The sequence below is a fragment of the Aquarana catesbeiana genome, linkage group LG12 (assembly GCF_042186555.1).
Source record: "Aquarana catesbeiana isolate 2022-GZ linkage group LG12, ASM4218655v1, whole genome shotgun sequence".
In the NCBI taxonomy this organism is placed as follows: Eukaryota; Metazoa; Chordata; class Amphibia; order Anura; family Ranidae; genus Aquarana; species Aquarana catesbeiana.
The window spans coordinates 61458177-61481552 of record NC_133335.1 but is presented as its reverse complement, the minus strand read 5'-3'; positions in this window follow the sequence as shown (position 1 = coordinate 61481552).

The following is a 23376-nucleotide window of genomic DNA, read 5'->3' as shown; positions in this document are numbered from 1 at the left end:
ACTAGCAATATCCATCAGAACTAACCCATCAATACAAGGCCTACGCGTGGGTGACCTAGAAGAAAAAATAAGCATGTATGCAGATGACACCCTACTGTATCTAGCAGATTCTGGCCCCTCCCTGGCTGAGGCCTTAAGAACTATTGAACACTTCGGTTCATTTTCGGGGCTCAAAATTAATTGGGAGAAGTCACAAATTCTCCCACTCGATTTTGCTCCCCAGACTGAATTCCAGACCTGATTGCCCCTACAACGCGTAGATAGTATCAAATACTTGGGTGTGAGCGTGACTAGGTCCCCGATCGATTATGTCTCTCTCAATGTGGAACCATTGTTTGCCCTGATCAAATCTAAAACACAAATATGGGCGCGTCTCCCTCTCGGGATATTGGGCTGTATCAACCTTATTAAAATTATTATTATTATTATTCAGGATTTATATAGCGCCAACAGTTTACGCAGCACTTTACAATATAAAAGGGAGACAATACAGTTATAATACAATAAAATACAAGAGGATTAAGAGGGCCCTGCTCAGAAGATTTTACAATCTAATAGGGTGGGGCAGGTGGTACAAAAGGTTGTAACTGTGGGGAATGAGCTGGTGGAAGTGGTAGGAGATTAGTTGGAGACGTGATAGGCTTTCCTGAAGAGATGAGTTTTCAGGGATCGCCTGAAGGTAGCAAGAGTAGGGGTTAGCCGGATAGATGGAGGTAGCGAGTTCCAGAGGATGGAAGAAGCTCTGGAGAAATCCTGGAGACGAGCATGGGAAGAGGAGATGAGAGAGCTTGAAAGCAGGAGGTCTTGAGAGGAGCGGAGAGGTCGATTTGGATGATATTTGGAGACAAGATTAGTGATGTAGCTCGGGGCAGAGTTGTGAATGGCTTTGTATGTTGTGGTTAGCATTTTGAATTTAATTCGCTGGGTGATTGGGAGCCAGTGCGGGGATTGGAATAGAGGGTTGGCTGACATTGAGCGGTTGGTAAGGTGGATAAAATGATACTCCTCCCTAAAATTCTATATATCTTATGGCACTCCCCTGTATATCTCCCACTGAAATATTTCAAAACCATAGATGCAATTCTCAAACCCTTTGTATGGGGGAAGAATAGACATAAATTAGCATGGCGATTACTTAAAAACCCCACTGACCTGGACGGCACAGCCCTACCAGATTTCGCTCTATACTACCTAGCGTCCCAACTATCCCAACTGTTCCATAAAGATAAGACTGACAGAAAGAGATTTACTTTGCTTCTATGCCCTACCTGGGCCCAATTGACAAATGACCCCATCTGCGCTATAGCAGCTGGCGCCGAAGGTACTACTAAATTAGAGGAACACAATTCCCTATTAAGCCACTATAGGAAGATATGGAGACTAGCCTCCATCAAACTAGACATACCTACTCATAACGACTATTCTCCCATCTGGCACAATAAGACACTACAGGAATTCTTGACTATACCAGACTCGGAAGCATGGTGCAGAAGTGGAATTTTCTACTTATCACACTTACTTACTGCCAGCACATTAAAGACATTCGATACATTAAAACTAGAATTTGCACTCTCGAATCACATGTTTTTCCGATTTCTACAGGTCCGACATGCAATCCGCTCCCAGTTTCCAGAATCATTACCTAACCCTGCTTGTAATCTTATAATGGACATAGTCAAAAGTATAGATCCCCAGAAATTAATATCAACATTCTATAATATGCTTCATACTCCCTCATCCACTAAAATAGCTTACAATATAAAATCAAGATGGGAAGGAGACCTAGGAAACCTGGAAGACGAGGATTGGATCGAAGCATTGGACGCATGCAAAGCTGTCTCACCCAAGCTATCTGACAGATTGACCCAAACATACATCCTACACTGCGCATACCTCACACCAATAAGAATAGCAAAATTCACCCGGGGACAACCCTCCACATGTCTATTGTGCAGTCGAGAAATAGGCACATTCTACCACCTCCTGTGGTCCTGCCCCTACATACAGGGCTTCTGGAAGCAAGTGGTAGATTTTCTTCATGACAATATGGGATCTCCGCTAAACCTAGACCCCAAACCATGCTTACTGGGTATTTTCCTAGACGCCGACACTGACAAATACACCAAAACTTTTATGCAGGAGACCCTATTTTCTGCCCAGAAAACTATTGCCAAGCTCTGGATGAGACAGGTTCCCCCTAGATTATCTGACTGGAAAACTGACGTTAATAGCGCACTGCCCTATAAGAAATTTATTAACATTAATAGAGGGTGCTCTGCAAAATATAATACGGTATGGGACCGCTGGCTTAATACAACTAACACATGTGTGTAGCACTGCAGAGCACATCTCCCTCTCTGACGTACCACCCTGCTGGACTTGTACCATACAGCCCATTCTCTTTAAATCTGTATAATAGCACATGATGCATTGATACCCCAAAAGAACTGCTGTATTGCTATTTTGTAACAGTTTTTATTATTGACTAGTGACTTCTGGCTTTTACCTACATGAGCAATATGTATAATAATTGTGCTGAACAAAAGACATAATGTTTGTGCATTGGAAAATTGTATAATTATGTTTTGGTTTTTTGGGAAATAAAAACGTTTTAATTAAAAAAAAAAAAAAAGGCCTCGAAAGAAGCCACCATCTTTCCCAACAATTTCATGCAAAGTCGAATAGAAGGATTCTTCTTTGTCTTGACCAACTGAATCAGTTCCTTTATGGAACCGATCCTTTCCTGGGGCAAAAACACCCTCTTCTGAGCTGTATCTATGATCAGCCCCAAGTACTGCAATCTCCTTGATGGTTTTAAGGCGGATTTCTCTAGGTTGAGAATCCAACCTAGGTATTCCAGGTAGCTGACTGCGGTGACCAAAGTTTGGTTTAAGCGGGCTACCGATTTATCTATCAAGAATAGATCGTCTAAGTAGGCTAGTATGGTTATACCTTGAGCCCTTAGCCTGGATAAAGGAGGAGCCAGGACCTTTGTAAATACTCGAGGTGCAGTAGCTAGACCGAAAGGCAGAGCTACAAACTGGAAATGAAGATTTTCTACCTCAAAGCGTAGAAATTTCTGGTGAGCAGGGAAAATCGGCACATGGAGATAAGCATCCTTGATGTCGATTGATGCCAGAAGTTCTCCGCCTTGTAGGATGGAGACTACTGATCGGATTGACTCCATGCAAAAAGAACGTATATTCAAAAACTGGTTTAGATCTTTGAGATCTAAAATGGGACTGACATCCCCATTTGGTTTTGGAACAGTGAACAGGTTTGAATAAAACCCCAAACCTTGCTCTTCCAATGGGACCACCAATATCACTCTTTGAGACAAGAGATGATCCAAAATATAGCAGTGCAGCGCTCAATACAGGTCAGATGTATACACATAAAATGTACATATTAACCACTTGAGCCCCGGACCATTATGCTGCCTAAGGACCAGAAGTCTTTTTCCAATTTGGCACTGCGTCGCTTTAACTGCTAATTGCGCGGTCATGCAATGCTGTACCCAAACGAAATTTGCGTCCTTTTCTTCCCACAAATAGAGCTTTCTTTTGATGGTATTTGATCACCTCTGCGGTTTTTATTTTTTGCGCTATAAACGGAAAAAGACCGAAAATTTTGAAAAAAAATGATATTTTCGACTTTTTGTTATAAAAAAAATCCAATAAACTCAATTTTAGTCATACATTTAGGCCAAAATGTATTCGGCCACATGTCTTTGGTAAAAAAAAATGTCAATAAGCATATATTTATTGGTTTGCGCAAAAGTTATAGCGTCTACAAACTAGGGTACATTTTCTGGAATTTACACAGTTTTTAGTTTATGACTGCCTATGTCATTTCTTGAGGTGCTAAAATGGCAGGGCAGTACAAAACCCCCCAAATGACCCCATTTTGGAAAGTAGACACCCCAAGGAAATTGCTGAGAGGCACGTTGAACCCATTGAATATTTATTTTTTTTGTCCCAAGTGATTGAATAATGACAAAAAAAAAAAAAATATTTACAAAAAGTTGTCACTAAATGATATATTGCTCACACAGGCCATGGGCCTATGTGAAATTGCACCCCAAAATACATTCAGCTGCTTCTCCCGAGTACGGGGATACCACATGTGTGGGACTTTTTGGGAGCCTAGCCGCGTACAGGACCCCGAAATCCAATCACCGCCTTCAGGATTTCTAAGGGTGTAAGTTTTTGATTTCACTCTTCACTGCCTATCACAGTTTCGGAGGCCATGGAATGCCCAGGTGGCACAAACCCCCCCCAAATGACCCCATTTTGGAAAGTAGACACCCCAAGCTATTTGCTGAGAGGCATATTGAGTCCATGGAATATTTTATATTTTGACACAAGTTGCGGGAAAGTGACACATTTTTTTTTTTTTTTTTTGCACAAAGTTGTCACTAAATGATATATTGCTCACACAGGCCATGGGCATATGTGGAATTGCACCCCAAAATACATTTAGCTGCTTCTCCTGAGTATGGTGATACCACATGTGTGGGACTTTTTGGGAGCCTAGCCGCGTACAGGGCCCTGAAAACCAATCACCGCCTTCAGCGTTTTTAAGGGCGTGAATTTTTGATTTTACTCTTCACTGCCTATCACCGTTTCGGAGGCCATGGAATGCCCAGGTGGCACAAAACCCCCCCAAATGACCCCATTTTGGAAAGTAGACACCCCAAGCTATTTGCTGAGAGGCATGGTGAGTATTTTGCAGCTCTCATTTGTTTTTGAAAATGAAGAAAGACAAGAAAAAACATTTTTTTTTTTCTTTTTTCAATTTTCAAAACTTTGTGACAAAAAGTGAGGTCTGCAAAATACTCACTATACCTCTCAGCAAATAGCTTGGGGTGTCTACTTTCCAAAATGGAGTCATTTGGGGGGGTTTTGTGCCACCTGGGCATTCCATGGCCTCCGAAACTGTGATAGGCAGTGAAGAGTGAAATCAAAAATTCACGCCCTTAGAAAGCCTGAAGGCGGTGCTTGGTTTTCGGGGTCCCGTGCGCGGCTAGGCTCCCAAAAAGTCTCACACATGTGGTATCCCCGTACTCAGGAGAAGCAGCAGAATGTATTTTGGGGTGTAATTTCACATATTCCCATGGCATGTTTGAGCAATATATCATTTAGTGACAACTTTGTGCAAAAAAAAAAAAAAAAAATTTGTATCTTTCCCGCAACTTGTGTCGCAATATAAAATATTCCATGGACTCGACATGCCTCTCAGCAAATAGCTTGGGGTGTCTACTTTCCAAAATGGGGTCATTTGGGGGGGTTTTGAACTGTCCTGGCATTTTATGCACAACATTTAGAAGCTTATGTCACACATCACCCACTCTTCTAACCACTTGAATACAAGTGATTTTTGATTACATGAAAAAGTTTTTTTTTTTTGCAAGAAAATTACTTTGAACCCCCAAACATTATATATTTTTTTAAAGCAAATGCCCTACAGATTAAAATGGTGGGTGTTTCATTTTTTTTTTTCACACAGTATTTGCGCAGCGATTTTTCAAACGCATTTTTTGGGGAAAAAACACACTTTTTAAAATTTTAATGCACTAAAACACACTATATTACCCAAATGTTTGATGAAATAAAAAAGATGATCTTAGGCCGAGTACATGGATACCAAACATGACATGCTTTACAATTGCGCACAAACGTGCAGTGGCAACAAAATAAATACATTTTTAAAAGCCTTTAAAAGCCTTTACAGGTTACCACTTTAGATTTACAGAGGAGGTCTACTGCTAAAATTACTGCCCTCGATCTGACCTTCGCGGTGATACCTCACATGCATGGTGCAATTGCTGTTTACGTTTGACGACAGACCGCCGTTTGCGTTCGCCTTAGCGCAAGAGCAGGGGGCGACAGGGGTGCTTTTTTTTTTTTTTTTTTTTTTTTTTATTATTTTTTTGCTTTTTTATCTTATTTTTAAACTGTTCCTTTCATTTTTTTTTTTTTTTTAATCATTTTTATTGTTATCTCGGGGAATGTAAATATCCCCTATAATAGCAATAGGTAGTGACAGGTACTCTTTTTTGAAAAAATTGGGGTCTATTAGACCCTAGATCTCTCCTCTGCCCTCAAAGCATCTGACCACACCAAGATCGGTGTGATAAAATGCTTCCCCAATTTCCCAATGGCGCTATTTACATCCGGCGAAATCTAAGTCATAAAATGCTTGTAGCTTCTGGTTTCTTAGGCCATAGAGATGTTTGGAGCCACTCTGGTCTCTGATCAGCTCTATGGTCAGCTGGCTGAATCACCGGCTGCATTCTCAGGTTCCCTGTTGAGACAGGAGAGCCAGAGAAAAACACGGAAGACGGTGGAGGGGGGGCATTTCCTCCCACGGCTTGTAAAGGCAGTCTAGAGGCTAATTAGCCGCTAGGATTGCTTTTACATGAAAGCCGACCGCTGGCTGAAAAGAATGATACCAAGATGATACCTAAACCTGCAGGCATCATTCTGGTATAACCACTCAAAGTCGTGAATGGCGTACCTGAAGACAAAAAAATGGTTAACAATAAAGCACAGTAAACGGTAAAGTATAAAAAAAAAAAATCGCAGACCTGAAAAACAAACATGATAAAACATAATAACAATAAAACATTGCAGAATAGAATACAGTAAAAAAGAGCAGAACAATAGAGAGAGAATAGAGAGAGAGAGAACAATAAAACGACAACTATTTTTTTTTTATTTTATATTTTTGTATGTGTTTTTTTTTTTTGTTTACACTTTTTTTTGTAACTAACTTTTATAACTGTAAACGGTTCCAGGTTCGGGTCTCTCAAAATGCGATGGCATCTTGGGAGACCCTGTGAAAGTGTGTCTAGTCTGTGCAATGCTGTACCCTACGCTAATACTAAACTAGTGAATGGTAGCATTCAAAACATTCACCAATGCAAAGACCATGATTGTCAGGACAGGAGGGACAATAATAGCGGGTGTCACGCCTCTATCCGCGCTTGCTGCAGACACGACATCTTTTTTGGGGGGGTTCGTTGGGTAGGGGTACTCGGGAGGACATAAAAATGCCTCTCATGCAGCCGACTGCATTTGGTTGGGGATGTGAATGGGGGAAGTACGGGCGCTGCAGAAGCGGTGGGTTCCCAATTAGGATTGGCGAATGCAGCAGGAAGGGCACTATGGGCACGACGGGCCTGTGTTTGTCTTTTTGGTGGCAGCGGGACACTACTTTTGCTTGTCACCTCACCAGCTTGAACTGCACTTATGGGACTCGCCACGTCACCAAGTGTTACTGCAGTGCTGGTTTGACTACGACCGGGGTGTACTAGGCCGCTGGTGCTTGCCAGTTCAATAAAAAGCTTCCAAAAAAACTGTTAGCGATCGCAGGGATCAGGCCTGACTCTGCGAACGCTGCAGTTATGTGTTTAGTGTTTTGTAAGTGACAGTGATCGATCGATACTGCACTTGGGTTGTCTGGGCCGGGCGGAGGGGCAAAACGCAGGTGCTAGCAGGTATCTGGGCTGATCCCGCTAACACTGCGTTTTTGGGAACCCTAAACTGCTGGGGACGCTAGTATAGATCTGATCGGATCAGATATTGATCCGTTCAGATACTATACCACTAAGGGAGGTGTACGGCGCGTGTGTGGGTGTTAGCGGTACTGGCGCTAACCTGACGCTGCCTGGGGCTGGTGCTTGCTAGTTCACCAAAATGCTACCAAAAAAACTGTTGGCGATCACAGGGATCAGGCCTGACTCTGCGAACGCTGCAGTTATGCGTTTAGTGCCTTGTAAGTGACAGTGATCGATCGATACTGCACTTGGGTGGGCTGGGCTGGGCCGGGCGGAGGGGCAAAACGCAGGTGCTAGCAGGTATCTGGGCTGATCCCGCTAACACTGCGTTTTTGGGAACCCTAAACTGCTGGGGACGCTAGTATAGATCTGATCGGACCAGATATTGATCCGTTCAGATACTATACCACTAAGGGAGGTGTACGGTACGTGCGTGGGTGTTAGCGGTACTGGCGCTAACCTGACGCTGCCTGGGGTTGGTGCTTGCTAGTTCACCAAAATGCTACCAAAAAAACTGTTAGCGATCGCAGGAATCAGGCCTGACTCTGCGAACGCTGCAGTTATGCGTTTAGTGCCTTGTAAGTGACAGTGATCGATCGATACTGCACTTGGGCTGGGCCGGGTGGAGGGACAAAACGCAGGTGCTAGCAGGTATCTGGGCTGATCCCGCTAACACTGCGTTTTTGGGAACCCTAAACTGCTGGGGACACTAGTATAGATCTGATCGGATCAGATATTGATCCGTTCAGATACTATACCACTAAGGGAGGCGTATGCTGCGTGCGTGGGTGTTAGCGGTACTGGCGCTAATCTGACGCTGCCTGGGGCGATGCATATCACCGCCGGGCGATCGGGGGGCTAAACCTTTATTCGGTAATAAACGGCGGGTGCCCTGACACTATAAAAAATAAACGAACTAACCAGCGTCACCCGTAACGGTTATACGGTGATCAGTGGTGAAAGGGTTAACTAGGGGGCAACTAAGGGGTTAAAACATTTATTAGGTAGTATATGGGGGTCCCTGTCGCTATAAAACGCTGACGGCGAACCTAAATATTTACCTCACTAACTAGCGTCACCAGCAACACTAATACAGCGATCAGAAAAATGATCGCTTAGTGACACTGGCGACAGGGGGTGATCAAGGGGTTAAAACTTTGTTAGGGGGGGTTAGGGGGGTATCCTAGACCTAAAGGGGGCTAATACTAACTGTCCCAACACTGTAACTGTCACAAACTGACACCAATGCAGTAATCAGAAAAAAAAAAAAAAACTGCTGGTGTCAGTTTGTGACGGGGGGGGGGGGGAATCGGGGTGTTTTGTGTGCCTGGCATGTTCTACTGTGTGTGTAGTGTTGTGCACTCACAGTGAAGTCTTCTCTCCTCGGCGCTGCAACGGAAAATACCGAGCCGAGGAGAGATGACATCATTATCTTTGCTGCTGTTTAGCATACAGCAGCAAAGGAAGTGATCTGATTGGCCGGCGGCGATCGCGAGGGGGGGCCACGAACGGATGGCCTCCCCCTCACCTCCGATCGCCGGGGGACATAACAGCACCGCCTCGGGCACCGGGGGGGGGGATCCGATCGGACCCCCCACCCGCGGGAGGCAAATCACGTATATGTACGTGATTTTGCCTGTCCGTGCCGCCTTGCCGACGTACATCGGCGTGAGGCGGTCCTTAAGTGGTTAAACGTACATAAATAAAACGCATGAGGCAAAGTCCCAAAAAGTATATCCTAGTCCGGGGAGATCAAAAACTGCCCACTTGCAGAAGGGGGATCCCTCAGTTGGCAAGGAAAGGGTGCAGTGATAGGATAAGATTGTATTCGTTGCATCACCACCAATGTGAACCTCCACCAAGGGTCTAGGCTGCTCACCTTATTGAGTGGACCTTCTGCGTTAACAGTAAGGTCACTCATGCATTCCCTTCCACATGGTAGGTTATGGAGATAGGGGTCCACAGGCAGCATCCCAAATTCAGTCTCATCGGTTGATATATAGCATGTTAAAAACAAAAATAACAGGACATAGTGCTCTCCATATGAAAAAGGTATAAAATTTATTAAATAAGAAAAATATTACTCACAAAGCAAGCACTGTTTCCCAGTGCAGGAATATACAGCATAAAATGAACCAGATGGGTGGCTGTACTGACATCACAGAGCCCCTCGCACGCGTATCGTCCGTGTGGACTTCCTCAGCGAATCACTGAGGATTTGCTATAGTAGGTGCTATAGTAGGTCTTTGTTAGATAGGTGTGAGGTCATGTTGACCTATTGTGGATGATGCCCAAGTTGGCACGTCCAAATGTTATATGATATACTTATAAAACCAATAAACAGAATTTTATAAAAAAAATAAAAAAGGACTGAGATACTCCGATCGCTGCCAGTGCAGGTTGAACGACTGAACCTGCCAGCGCAATATAGTTTTTAAAAAGGAATTCCAACTTCTTATCCTTTGGATTCTTTAGCATATGAGCATTGTCTACTGGACAAGTCAGGTTTGTATTTACAGATGATATAGCAGCGTCAATTGCTGGAATTCCCCATTTCTTATAAAACTCTTCCTCCATAGGATAAAGTATTGAAAACTTTTTCGGAGGAAAAAAATGTTTATCTGGGTGCTCCCACTCATAATACATTAGCTTCCTTAGCCATGAATGGATAGGAAAAGAAAGAACAGATTGGGAAGGCTTTAGTGAACCCAAACCAGAAGTGGGCTCATCGACCGACTGCGTTATTGGCAGTAAAAATGTGAAAGACTGTACCAACAATCTTTCCTGCGAACCTGACACTTGCGTATCAGGTTCTTCGGAAGAGGAGTCTTCAGCCTATTCCTGGTCCTTTGAAAGAAATTCGTCACCTCTTGCTCCTTGTTCCTTAGCAAGAGGGTCCTGAGCAATGGACGGGGACCTTCTGCGCTTTGTCCCACTCTGGAATGCAATTAAAGCATCAATTTTTTGCTCCAAACTTAAAATGGTTGAAGAAAAAAAACCTCCTTAGTAATATACACAGGGGCTGCAGTGTTAAGAGCAGCTGCAACAATTACCCCTCCTGATGGCTCATGCTGACCAGCCATATTACTCTCAGGGGAGGATGCCATCTTTTTTGCGATGATTCTAGGCTTCCGTGTGACTGTAGCAGTCCTTTTGGAGCCCTTTTTTGAGATGTTTTTTACCCCCCTTCCGACCATAGCCGATGCACAAAGCAGAGGTACTACCAGAAGGAATGCATCCACTGCTTGAGCAAAAGTCCAGCCCTGTCGCTGCTATTAATGCTCAGCCTGATGCAGTAGTAAATGTGTCAAAAGGAATGCCTGTGTCACCAAACCTCTTAAATGCTGTCTTGCCGAGAAAGTTCCCCCGGCGGATAAGGACCCCCCTGTACTGCGCATGCGCTCCGCTTGCGCAGTACAAACTACTGCGGTGATGCCGAAAATTGCCGAACATAAACAGCTGTGAGTGAACTCTACATTTCGCATGCGCAATTAACATGACATTCTACCAAACTATGCCGCACGCTCCCGATACTCCTGCTACTCTGCAAGGGGCGGTTCTATTATTACTGTTAGATAACTAAGCAAGGGGTGGGTCTATTATTACTGTTAGATCGTCTAAGCATGGGGCGGGTCTATTATTACGGTCTATTATTACTGTTAGATCTGTAAGCATCCGCCCCTTACACGACATGACAGTAATAAAAGACCCGCCCCTTGCAGAGTAGCACGAGCATCGGGAGCCTGCGGCATCGTCTGCTACAATGTCATGTTAATTCCGCATGCGCGGTGTACAGCTCACTCACAGCTCTTTATGTTCGGCAATTTTCGCCAGCTCCGTAGTCCTTCGTGCTGCGCCTGTGCAGGAGGGTACTTATCCGCCGGACGGAACTTTCTTGGCAGAACAAATGCCACCTTTGCTCCTGTGTCCCTCTTGCACCATGTAAAAGCACAAATGGTGCCTTTTAAAACATAACTTCCCGCGCTGCACTTTGGAGGACCCAAAGCCGCGCTAAGCCCCATCCTCACCGTCGCCTAAGGCCCTTCCCCTCTTTAGTTAAAAAGAGCACTTTCCTGCGCAAGCGCGGACTCCTGATCCTATGGGGTCCACAGGGAGGAAGGAGAAATGCCGAGGGGGCTCTGGAGCCGCCGAGCGGCATGCCGTTCACATTTATTTTTAATTCTTGTTGCGCTCTTTCCTCGAGAAGAGGGGAAGAAAAAACAGCATGGGGGGCGTCTGGTGGGGAGAGGGAACGCCCCAGACTTATCGGAGGTCTACTGCTTGGCTGGAGGAAGAACTGCTGCTTCCTAGACACAATGCGGGCTCTTTCTGCGAAGCATGAGAGGGTAAGTGCTCAATACGGCCCCCAGTGGTGACACATAGGCATGACAACACTTACTAAATTTAAAGGAGACATTTCATAAGTAAATTTTAAAAATTGGTTAGAAAACTCCATTTACCTTTCCCGCCGCAGGGTTTTCTGTGGTAAACCAACAGACCCAATCTTCACCCTTCACGGTGGGTTCCGTTAAACCTTCAGGAAATGGGGATCCTCGGGGAAACCCACAATCCTGGACCTGTAATAGCACGACCGCCAGTAAAAACTTTATGGCCTTAATACCAAAAAGTACTGGATCCCGGGGTCCAGCTCTCTAAAAAGAGAAGCGTTACAGGCAAGATCTCTTTGGATACGAGGCCCGGGTACCATTCAATTTGGCCAAAAAGACACTTTAAATGGATCCGGCTGCATGGCTAGCCCCAGCAAGGATTGCTCCAGTGGAGCTCAACACAGCACATCTTTACTCGTGACCAACACCTTAGACACTGGTGAAAGAACTGAGGCACTCCCAGTAGTGGGAGGGGTTATATAGGGAGTGGACTCTTTGTCTTAGGGCGTGCCAGTGTCCATCACCTGAAGGTGGCCTATAACCCACATAGTAACTACTATGGCTCGGTGTTCCGTGATGTACAATAAGGAAGTGATCCATGAGGGTTTGATTTTCAGACAGAACTTGACAGCTGACCGAGAGGCAATATGCCGCCTCCTCACTACCTGCATTAACCCTGGAAAGGCTGCACCACTGTGCTGCTACCCCATTCACTTGAATAGGTTGCATTTGGCTGCGGTAGGGCATGCCAAACAAAACATGGAATATAATTTTTAGCTGCAGAATGTGTACAACCCTGTCCAGCTGCCAATGTGGCTTAAGAGGGGAGGCAGGGGGTGGAGTAGTGGTAAAACTGTGGCTCGAGTGCCTATTTTTACTGCCCCTGGTCACCAGTATTGAACAACCTCTGAGTGCCTTAAATAAATCCAAAGGATCCAATTCCCCAAAACAAGCATTTTAATACAGAGCAGTGAAACCCCTAAAAATCACACCCACCACAAGAACCCCTCGATACTGGAGACAGGATATTGACAATTGGGTTTTAACCCATTATTACCCTAGAAATAGAATTGTATTTATTTTGGATGAATTTAGCCAATTCATATTTGAAGGCCTTAATGGATCTGTAGTATACTTTGAGTTCAGAAATATCAGATTCAGAATAGCTCAGCAACACTTTACCTTGAGCACAGTAAAAAAAATGATGTCATGTTATTAACAAGATCAAACACTTCCTGCTTTCCTTATCAATTCTGCCTCACACCATAAACAGCAATGATTACTAACACCACCATACAGGGACATAGTCCTCGAGGACTAAAATGATCCCAAACACGTTATGATCCGGCTGTACAATACATATAAGTTCCAATGGATAGCAATCAAGTTGTAGCTTGTGTGATGCAGCATTAAGCCTAATGCACACACATGCCGGGTGGCATTGGCCGGTTCAATAGAAATTGGCCGATATTCGGCTTGTGTGTACTGCAGATGGTCTGACAGAAGCTGTCCTGTTGATGGGGCATGACAGATCGGCTCCCGATCAGTGCACTCAGCCAATGGAGCTGTGTTTTGGCATGGGGGGGCGTCCCCCTGTCAGAACACAATAGCACAGCAGGGAAGATTTCTGTACCAACGTAACATAGTTAGTACAGTGGCTCCGCCTGAGCGGTCAGTTTTTTGCATTCAACCCAGCAGGGCCGAATGCAAAAAAAATTCTAGTGTTTACTAGGCTTAAAGAGGAACTGCAGTCTGCTCACATAATTTGTAATAAAAACATCTTTACCATTCTGAAGCTTCCCTCCAACTACTTTACATATTATTTTATATATACTATGATTCTGTACTTGCCAAATATGCTGCAGAAATCTCCCTCCACTGAGTCTGGCTGCATCCATTTTAACTGTGGGCACTTCCTGGATTTACACAGAAGCACAGAGGCACACCTCCAGCTTTGCAGCTCTCATTGGCCCTCTTATGACTCATCCCCCCCTCCCTTCCTGGCAAACTCTCAAGAGAGTGAGAGAGAGTTATGCATGATCTCATAAGCCTAGGATTTTTACCAGACAATAAACAGGAAGTGGGCTGTATAAGGTATTTACTGGCAGAAAGAAAATGTATTACTATCCAAAGTTAAAACAACAAGGGCAGAAGATTTAATAGATGGAAAGATGAAGAAATGACTGAAGTTCCGACACAAACTTTCTAATTTCTCTAAAAAACACAACCCATAAGTGTGTATTATTAAAAAAATACATGTAGAGCTGTTCATCTGGTAAAACTTTGTGTACATGCATTCTGTGCAAATGGGGCAACAAAAACAAAATGTTATTAGAATATTTTCTCTCCAGGTTGAATATTTTTCATTCATATGGAATAAAATAAATCAGGAAAATACTGCATTATGGCCAATAGATGAAGCTGATAATAACAGTAAATAGGTAATAATTTCCTATGATTATCAGCTCCATCTAGTGGCCATAATGCAGTATTTCCCTGATTCACTCTATTCCGTATGAAGAACATTTGACCTGGGGAGAAAATAGCCTAAGAACATTCGTTTTTTGCCCCATTTGCACATAACGAATGTCCATGAATTTTCAAAAGGAGTGAATAGCTCTGCAATCTTAAAAAAAAAAAAAAAAAACCCTCAGAGTATGAATAATTTTTCTAACACTGTTTTTTTCATGATTGAATTGCAATGTGTGTGGGGGTGGTCATATGATTTATTAGATCAGTACGTTTTGATTGTTAAACCAGGATAATACGTGGGATCATGTTTTCAGATAATCTGTTGTGAAATACAACTGCGTCTACAGAAAATTCTAGATTCCTTACAGGGCAAGTCCAACCAAAAGTGATGGTTCAGTTATAGGTGGAGCCCCCGGCGTCTCATCTGTAATGGATACTCCAACAGCCAGATCTCTCAGCTTTAATCCCGACTCTGTTCCTGCCCACCTGGAAATGTTTATACCCGCCCACCTTTGTGTGTCACGGCATCTCCTGTTTCCTTCTCCATAATACAAAATAAAAAAACAGTAGGCGGGTGCGGCCCCTCATAATGAGTGCAGCAAATGCGCAGAACCTGGAACTCAGCACATGGATGTCGCCTATACAGGCACAGAAGATATTAGAAATAACAGAAGATATTAGAAATTAGAACTGACCAATCAAATAACATTCTCCAAATCTCAGCTGCTATTCAGTTTCTGAGATATCCAAAATGTAACAATGCTGGAAATGGAAACTGCAGTACTTATTTTCTGCCAGTCTGCCATCCAGCATCGTTCAATTCCTTTCCTCTGAGCCCAGGTTGTCCTGGATCCAACCCCAGCCTGTGACTGGCAGTGAAAGGAGAAGCATAATGATCAGCTCACCACTCTGCTCTCTCCTCCTATCAGCATACTTCTTGTCAGCAGGTGAACCAATTGGCTCCTTGTGCTGCTTCTTCCTCTTACACTCCAGCTCTGCTCTGAGATTCTAACTTAACCTAGGTGTTTTAGATAAGGCTTACCTTTAAGTAATGTAGACTACTCAGATCACGGGTCATCTGGTCCACAGAGGACGAGAAGACTCCCTATACAGATATCCAAGGTGTAGTCTGATCTCCAGCAATGCCCTGTTGGAAACACACACACATCTGTCATTTACATTGCTGAATGCTCAGCGCTCTTATGAGTCAGTGCTTTACATTACAGACTAAACTGGGGTTTACCAATGCCATAATAGCAGCTACAACTTTAATGAGTTGGTATACTAATAGAAACATGTCAAAGCTTTGTTACACTGAGATACATTACTGTTATAGTTCATGACAGGCTGCGTCCAGTTTTCCATTATATTGTTTCTGGTTTCTACTGGCTTTAGGTATAACTGACCTTTCCAAGGTTGTTTAATATTATATTGAAGGGCAGGATTCTGGTAGAAACCAGCACTGGCGCCTTTTAAAACTTTTTTTCTGACTGTTTTCTTAGATTCCGCAGGAATAAACCACTAGATTATCTGAAATGATCAGATATTGATACACTGCCCCCTAGTGGAAAATGCACCAATTTCAAGCACGACATAACAGTCATTAAAAGCAGAACCTTCACTCAGAAGGGAAAGTAACATTCACAGGTGCAACAGACTGCACAATTTTTTGAGTTAAGGCCCCTTTCACACAAATGTTCCGATCGAGTCCACCCATCCGTTTTTCCGGCGCATCCGATTGGAACCTCCATTCACCTCTATGGAGCGTTGGGTGTAAATGGACATGTGTCTTTTTACACCTGCCTACATCCAATCCGCTAAAAACAGGTGTATGGGGATCAGTTTTCCTTCCGCCCAGTGGATCGGATGGCAGTCGGGTGTAAAAACGGACAGGCGATCGGTTTACATCTGACCACCCATAGAGGAAAGTGGGCTGTGTCTGTGTCCGCTCTGCATAAGGGGTGCGGACACGGACCTGTCATCCGTCCGCTCAGCGGACAGATTCCTTTTAAAAACTGGAGTCAGGTGTACCAGTTAAAGAGTTAGATGTTCCAATCAATGATCAGCGTGAGTTTGACTTGCTCCATCATGTGAAATAATTACACAAATATGGTTTCACCTGTTCTCCAAAGAATTCTTTGAGGCTGGGTTTGCATATGTGCGTATTGGATGCAGTTTTCACCACATCCAATTCGCATGACAGACGAGTGTAACCAGCTCTCAATGGAGCCAGGGGGCGACCACAGTGCGAATTCCAAAGGGGTCCTGTCTGTTTTTGGGTCCAGTTCAGGTGCGAATTCAGGCAAAAATTCTGACCCAAATCGCACCTGAACTGGTGAACAGAAATGCACTGGACCCAATGCTGAGAACCGCGGCCACACATATGTGAACCCGGCCTTAGAGTGCAATATGGGGCCAATCAAAGGAGAAAAGTTATTAAGCCCTGGTTCACACCACGGTGGCTTTGAAGTCGCTAGACTTCCATGCAACTTTGAAGCCGGACCCCAACACGACCGCAGCACCACCTGCATGCGATTTTTTTTCTTAGGCTGCTTTCACACTGAGGCGCTTTACAGGCGCTACAGCACTAAAAAAATAGCGCCTGTAAAGAGCCTCTTCTTTCACTCAAGTGTGAAAGCCCGAGTGCTTTCACACTGGAGCGGTGCGCTGGCAGGACACCAAAAAAAGTCCTGCAAGCTGCATCTTTGAGGCGCTGTAGGAGCGGTGTATACATTGTATACAATGGGCGCTGCCCACTGAAATCAATGGGCAGCGTCCTCAAAGTGCTGCATCGGCGCTTTGCGGGCGTATTTAACCCTTTTTCAGCTGTTAGCGGTGGTTAAAAGCGCCCTGCTAGCGGCCGGAAGGGGCTGCAAAAACAATGGTAAAGCGCCGCTAAAAATAGCAGCGCTTTACCGCCGATGCCCCCGACGCCCCAGTGTGAAAGTAGCCCAAATCTGAGCAACTCAAGCCGAACCGATTAGAAAGGTTCCATTGCACTGAATTGGGTTCAACTTCTGATGTGACAAGTGCTCCAAAGCCAGAGCACTTGTCACATCAGTGTGAACCAGGCCTAAAGCAGAAGCTAAATGGAAAGATTAAGAAATGTTAAAGTCTTGTACCTCTATCAGGCCAATGTTTGAGAGATAATCAATATTCAGCACCAGTGCTGTATGCAGCTTACCAGTCAATGATTCTATCTTCATCTGTGGAAGTGGGGTATAGGTCAAGGCTGGAAGAATAAGGTCATGGGAGCAAAAGGTACAAATGGGTTTGCTGGTAAGTATGAGAATGGTGGAAGCCTCAGTATATCTCAGAGTAAAGGGATAATATCAGTTTAGATGGTTGGGCATCTAATGGATACCAGGTTTAGGCCTACAGACACTTCTAACTGCAAAAAGACCCAAGGGGAAACCCAAACCACGCTGCTCCATATTGAACTGCTAGGTAGACTGGAAGAATCAGAATTTCCCAGTAGGAGCTGGAGTCTGTGGTTGAGTAAAGGGAAGTCTGAGTCAGCTATACAGTCTGCTTCCCTGCAGCAAACATAACCGTCAGCAGTAAATAAGTGAAAAAATGAGACCATAAGTGGCGCTGCCCTCTGTGCCAAGTGAGAAAAAATATATATAATAAATCCCAAAGATCACACTGCGTCAAGATGACTACAATACATAAAACTTCCACCAATAATTGAAACCTACTATAGTTTAGGCCAAAAAATAAGACATATATCTATGGATAAGCAGATTAGCAAAAACACCAATATTAAAAAGTGCTGACAGAGGATGTATTCCCCTTGCGTGGTAAAATGTCATCCAAGGTGGAATTATACCTATGTGGTAAGATAAATGATCCCTGAGTTTGCAAGATTAAAGTGAGACAGTGCAATCAGATAACTATTTGCCCCAAACAATCAAAAATATTGGGACAACAATGGCGCCAAAAAATATTCAAAAGTATTGGGACAGTAATAAAAAACAATAAGTGTTGTGCTAGTAAGTGTAATGAATATAATCAGTATAGTGTCTACATGTCCCCTCCATGTATATATGCAGGAAATCTTACAAAAAAACTATATTTGGCCCCAATAGTCAAAAGTATTGAGACAGTGAAACGTATAGAACCGTGAAATGTGATGTGTCCTATGTGCAAAACGTAAGTTGTCCTTAAGTGTAGATAAACAGATGATATTAAAACCTCTCCCAATGTTAAATTACAGTTTATAAAGAGTAATTAAAAACTTTAGTATATAACAGATAGTAGAGTTAATTTATAAAAAGTTCATAAATATGATCCATCCAGGACAATTATTGTTAACCAGGTGGGGAAAGACAAAGTTCGGCTGAGAATGCTGTTTTTTCACCCAATAAGGTTACACCATGGTGACTTCTGTGCGATCATTTCATAAGGTGACTTGAAGTGCTCGCCCCCCTCTGCTGCCCCACTCACCAGAGATGATCACCCCTGCAGGGGTACCGAGCGACAAGAGTGGGTGCCTCAGGGCGAGAGATGTTCACTTCCAGGGCGCTTCCTTCTCCTGTGTTTTGTGTGGTCCTTATAGCTGTTCCGGGATAACTATGCACTCTGACATACCCACTCTACTCCAGCAGTAATCAACCTTAGGCTGTTAAACACTCCGGGAGTCCAGAGAAAAGAGAAACACAAGGGGCTGCCTTCGTGAAGTATATCAATTACTTTATTCCTTACAGATAAGTTCAGTCCAAAACAATGCAAGCCAAGCTGTACATAAAAACAGCGCAAAGGCAGCCCCTTGTGTTTCTCTTTTCTCTGGACTCCCGGAGTGTTTAACAGCCTAAGGTTGATTACTGCTGGAGTAGAGTGGGTATGTCAGAGTGCATAGTTATCCCGGAACAGCTATAAGGACCACACAAAACACAGGAGAAGGAAGCGCCCTGGAAGTGAACATCTCTCGCCCTGAGGCACCCACTCTTGTCGCTCGGTACCCCTGCAGGGGTGATCATCTCTGGTGAGTGGGGCAGCAGAGGGGGGCGAGCACTTCAAGTCACCTTATGAAATGATCGCACAGAAGTCACCATGGTGTAACCTTATTGGGTGAAAAAACAGCATTCTCAGCCGAACTTTGTCTTTCCCCACCTGGTTAACAATAATTGTCCTGGATGGATCATATTTATGAACTTTTTATAAATTAACTCTACTATCTGTTATATACTAAAGTTTTTAATTACTCTTTATAAACTGTAATTTAACATTGGGAGAGGTTTTAATATCATCTGTTTATCTACACTTAAGGACAACTTACGTTTTGCACATAGGACACATCACATTTCACGGTTCTATACGTTTCACTGTCTCAATACTTTTGACTATTGGGGCCAAATATAGTTTTTTTGTAAGATTTCCTGCATATATACATAGAGGGGACATGTAGACACTATACTGATTATATTCATTACACTTACTAGCACAACACTTATTGTTTTTTATTACTGTCCCAATACTTTTGAATATTTTTTGGCGCCATTGCTGTCCCAATATTTTTGAATGTTTGGGGCAAATAGTTATCTGATTGCACTGTCTCACTTTAATCTTGCAAACTCAGGGATCATTTATCTTACCACATAGGTATAATTCCACCTTGGATGACATTTTACCACGCAAGGGGAATACATCCTCTGTCAGCACTTTTTAATATTGGTGTTTTTGCTAATCTGCTTATCCATAGATATATGTCTTATTTTTTGGCCTAAACTATAGTAGGTTTCAATTATTGGTGGAAGTTTTATGTATTGTAGTCATCTTGACGCAGTGTGATCTTTGGGATTTATTATATATATTTTTTCTCACTTGGCACCCATTAATTGGCACAGAGGGCAGCGCCGCTTATGGTCTCATTTTTTCACTTATTTATTGCACAATTAGACCCCTAGGGGTACTAATTAGAGATAGGCAGCAGCCCCTACTCCGTCCTAAGCGCGGATTTACCCTCTTATAACCGTCAGCAGCTCAAAAATGAAAAGAAAAAAAAATCATAGTAAGGATCACTAAAAAGCAACCGTTAGCTAAAGTATTCGACCAAGTAGGTTGAAAGATGCCCATCGGTGACAGTCTTACACATCTTGTTGAGGTCTTATTTAACCTTGGGGGTTCCATTTCACCATAGTCTGTGTCTTTCACTATTGAGCAGTGAGAAGCCCAGTGATCAGATGTCATTTTCAGGTGCGCTTGGTGACAATCTCAGAGGCACACGGATGACATTTCTCAGGCGATTCGATGACTGAGCGAGTTAGTAAATCTCATAAATCTCCCCCGGGACAACTCACACTTATCCCTGCCACTCTTTTCCATTGTCTAAAATGTTCACCTGGGCCAATGTCAGAGCAAATAATTTTTTATTAAAGAGTTTGCCTCTGAGAAATCTGAAAGTTCTCCCATGCAGAGTGGCTGCACACACATTACAAGGTCTAACTGCTCATTTATTTTAAGGGAGAAAGATTACCGGTTCACACTGGAACGCTGTGTGGGAAACCCACGTCCAAAACGGGCTGTGTCTGCAATCTGCAATGAGTGTCAGTGTAAAGTTCTTGACAACCAAAATGCGCTTGGCACCATGCAATCTGGTGCAGGCAAAGTACCATGCAATCCAATTGCAGTGTGTTTTTAAAAGTAGTGCATGCAGAGCCCATTCCTGTGCAATTCTAGTTGTGAACCAACCCTAAAAGCACTTTTATCTACCTGATCCACTGCTACCCCGGCAGACGGCGTTACCCTATGTGTCTATATGTCCAATGTTGGGCTATTTGTGGAGAGGACAGAATTAAACATTTTCCTGGAATGCAGCTTTAAAAGGATAAGTTCATCTTTTTAAAATAATATAATAATAATAATAATAATAATAATAATAATAATAATAATAATAAATGCTCATCTTTTTGAAGGTAAAAAGAATGTGCATTTATTTAATAAATTTTTTTTTTTTTAAACTTGCAGCCTGTAAAGCATTGCATCCACAATAAGCAGATTGCTGATGCCATGCAGGACTCCTGCAGACTTCTCAGTGTAAGCTGTCTACTCGTACCTCATACAGGCAAGTAGATACACACTGACAAGGTGAGAGAATGAACTACAAGCGCTCAACAACTCAGTGGTAGTTCATGGGAACTACAAGCCAACAGCTGCAAACGTTGTTGGTATTTGTAGTATTTGCATTCACAGAACCCTGTGAATAAATGACGAGGCAATTTTTTCTGCAAACTGTGTGTAAATTTGCAAATGCCGTCAAAATCAAATGTTTTAGGCTATTTTCTCTCCAGGGTGGATGTTCTTCATTCTTAAACCACTTGCTCACTGAACACCTAAACCCCCCTCCTGCCCAGACCAATTTTCAGCTTTCAGCGCTGTCACTCTTTGAATGACAATTGTGCGGTCATACAACACTGTACCCAAATAAAATTTTTATCATTTTTTTACCACATATAGAGCTTTCTTTTGGTGGTATTTGATCACCTCTGGGTTTTTTATTTTATGTAAAAAAAATTTAAAAAGACCAAATTTAAAAAAAAAAAAAAATAGAAAACTTTTATATTTTGTTAATAAATTTTGCAAACAGGTAATTTTTCTCCTTCATTGATGTACGCTGATGAGGCTGCACTGATGGGCAATGATAGGCGGTACTGATGGACACTGATGGGTGGCACTGATGGGTGGCACTGATGGGCACTAATAGGTGGCACTGATAGCTGGCAGTGATCGGCACTGGTAGGCAACACTGACAGGCAGCACTGCTAGGTGGCACTGATTGGCACCACTGGTGGGCATTGATAGCTGGCACTGAATGCTGGCACTGTTATGTACTGGTGGGCACTGATTCGTGGCACTGTGGGCACTGGCAGGTGGTACTGGTGGGCACAGCTGAGGCAGCTTCGCCTCTTCCTCTTTGGGACTGATGTCCTTTCAACTGAAGCCGGTGATCGGCTTTTTTCTCCTCACGCTGTCAGCTCGAGAAGAAATAAAAACGATTACTGATCTTCTGTTTACATCACGTTATTAGCCGTCATTGGCTGGCAGCTGATCACTTGGTAAGGGGGCGGGATCGACCCCTTACTCCGATCTGTGATCACCCGAGTCTCATTGACTCGGTGATCACAGCCCGTGCGGGGAGCATGCAAAGGGGAGCATGTCTATTGACGGCCTCCCGGCAAAGTAGATCCGCACTGTAGCCATCATTCAGCTATAGCGCGGATCTGAAGGGGTTAATAGAGTGAATCAGGAAAATCCTGCAGTATGGCCCCCAGAGGGAGCTGATCATATTTCCTATCATCATCACTAAGGATGAGCTCCGGCGTGTTCGCACAGCCCACATGCAGAGCCCGCCAGGAAATCGGCACTGCACTGCGCTAATAACAGGCAGTGAGACATTTCCCGATGCGCGGCTGCAGAGTTCGGGAATTGTCTCACTGCCTGTGATTAGCACTCCGCAGAGCTGACTCCCTAGAGGGCTCTGCACGTGGGCTGTGCGAACACGCAGGAGCTCATCCTTAATCATCACCCATCATCTAGTGGTCATATTGTGGTATTTTCCTGAATTTCTCTATTCTTTGCTGAAAAATAGCCTAGTAACATTTGGCTTTGCTGGCATTTACACAGAACAAATGAACATGCAGTTCTTCCCCACTAGCCAAACTCAAAAGAAATGTCTCAGCTGCACTTATACTTTAAAGCATATTGCTCAGATTAAAAAAAAAAAATGTAAATAGTGAAATATGTATAAAAATGCAGCTTACCAGTCCTCAGATGTGGTGGCTGCATTAGTTTTCCTTTTTTAAGCTTTTCCCCCTATAATATAACCTGGTGAATAGCCCACTTCTTGCCCAAGGGTGACATGCTCACTCCTCCTCTACAGAGGGAGCTATGGTTGCAACCTACACTGGATTTCAAATGGCTTGTTTATACTTGTGTCAGCCTCTGAAGAGCAAT